Genomic DNA, 2,053 nt, shown 5'->3' on the forward strand with positions numbered 1-2,053 from the left:
ACTGAGGGAGGAGGAGTCAGTTTTCTTTGCAGGGCTGGCCTCTGATAGCCTGTGCCATAGGGACTGAACCCAAAGCTGTTCATGTTTGTGGAGCATTTCCTGGATTCAGTGGGATTTAAAGGACAAAAGAGAACATGCGGATGAGCATGATCTATAGGAGGGGCAGTAGAGTAAGGAAATGGAGGTGAATACAATTAAGGTGCATACTACAAATACATGAATTGTTAATATAATTGAAAAAAGAAAGCCCCTAGAGACATTGCAGGTGTGGCTGCTGTATCATATGTACATCAGTAGGTGGCAGGGTGGAAAGAGACTGTCCTCAGTGTGCTGACCTGTGAACATCTGAATGATTAGTACCCTAATACTCTCTGGGGGAAAAAAAAGAGCCAGAAACTACCATCGGTCCCTGCTGCACAGGCCATGACCAAGATGACCTCTAACCAATATCATGAGCTCAGAGTCCTCTTACTTCCTGATCCAGGACTTTGAATTGGCCACGGATACACCTATCCCATGGATGAACTGCTGAAGTGTGTAAAGGGGCTGGTCCTACAGAACCGTGACTATAGGATCTTCATGACTAAGGATCACAACAGGATATCTGAGAGGGGATCCAGGGAGGTTTCTGTATTGCTAGTTGTGCATGAGCCAGAGGCCTTGTACCAGACCAAGGATTCATTACGATGGCCATTTGTAAACAAAGAAGCATGAAAAGGGTACACTGTGGGTCATACTGTGTGACAGACTAGCACTTTATTTGTTGGACAGGAGTTTGAAAATTAGAGAGATGGTATGGGAAGAAGAGGAAACTAGGATTGAGCTACATGATGCTCAATTCACAAAGAACTATTAAACATTATCAAAACTGATATAAAACAGAAGAGGACTCTTCCGACTGTGCTTTTGGGGTGTGCAATAAATGTCTATATATCCAAAATTACCTTTAAACTAAAATGGCTATGACTCGAAGTGTTGTCCTTGATTAGATGGTTATTGTCAAAAAGTCAAAATGCTAGAACAACATCCAAGGGTGAGTTCAGCAGCCATGGGAGTGGAGCAGCTAAGCTGTAATGCAAAAAGGAGCCATGGTTAACGCACGTTTGAAACCTCCCAGAAGACTCCCAGGAAAAACAAGGGGGACTTCAAATAGAGATTCCAGTTTCTATTCTTAGCTGAATCAGGGGTGGAAAAGGATTAATAATCATCTACTACTAAGAAGGAAGAAAGCAAAATTGTGAAGAATAGAAAGAAGAAGAAACCAAATCTAGGGGGGAAAAAAAAACAATGAGAAGGGGCAAGAAGAGAGATGGCCGTTTTCTCTGCCTTCCTTCCTTCCTTCCTTCTTCATTACCCTCCCTGGCTTCTTTTATTCATTGCTTTTTTTTATTTTTTTAATTAGATATTTTCTTTATATATATTGGATATTAGCCCTCTATCTGATGTAGGATTGGTGAAGATCTTTTCCCAATTTGTTGGTTGCCGATCTGTCCTCTTGATGGTGTCCTTTGCCTTACAGAAACTCTGTAACCTTATGAGGTCCCATTTGTCAATTCTTGCTCTTAGAGCATACGCTATTGGTGTTCTGTTCAGAAACTTTCTCCCTGTACCAATGTCCTCAAGGGTCTTCCCCAGTTTCTTTTCTATTAGCTTCAGAGTGTCTGGCTTTATGTGGAGGTCCTTGATCCATTTGGATTTGAGCTTAGTACAAGGAGACAAGGATGGATCAATTCGCATTCTTCTGCATGCTGACCTCCAGTTGAACCAGCACCATTTGTTGAAAAGGCTATCTTTTTCCATTGGATGTTTTCAGCCTCTTTGTCGAGGATCAAGTGGCCATAGGTGTGTGGGTTCATTTCTGGATCTTCAATCCTGTTCCATTGATCCTCCTGCCTGTCACTGTACCAATACCATGCAGTTTTTAACACTATTGCTCTGTAGTATCCAATATATATAAAGAACTCAAGAAGTTAGACTCCAGAAAACCGAACAACCCTATTAAAAAAATGGGGTACAGAGTTAAACAAAGAATTCTCACCTGAAGAACTTCGGA

General features: G+C 41.6%; 1 non-coding gene across 1 annotated transcript; it reads left to right on the forward strand.

Annotated features, from left to right (window-relative positions):
• The first annotated feature begins 243 nt into the window (after nucleotides 1-243).
• On the forward strand, nucleotides 244-369 carry LOC127666401 (small nucleolar RNA SNORA17). Its single transcript, XR_007973613.1, has one exon. It is a non-coding gene; the product is annotated as a small nucleolar RNA SNORA17 (small nucleolar RNA).
• The last annotated feature ends 1,684 nt before the right edge of the window (nucleotides 370-2,053 follow it).

Source organism: Apodemus sylvaticus, chromosome 15 (genome assembly GCF_947179515.1).
Source record: "Apodemus sylvaticus chromosome 15, mApoSyl1.1, whole genome shotgun sequence".
In the NCBI taxonomy this organism is placed as follows: domain Eukaryota; kingdom Metazoa; phylum Chordata; class Mammalia; order Rodentia; family Muridae; genus Apodemus; species Apodemus sylvaticus.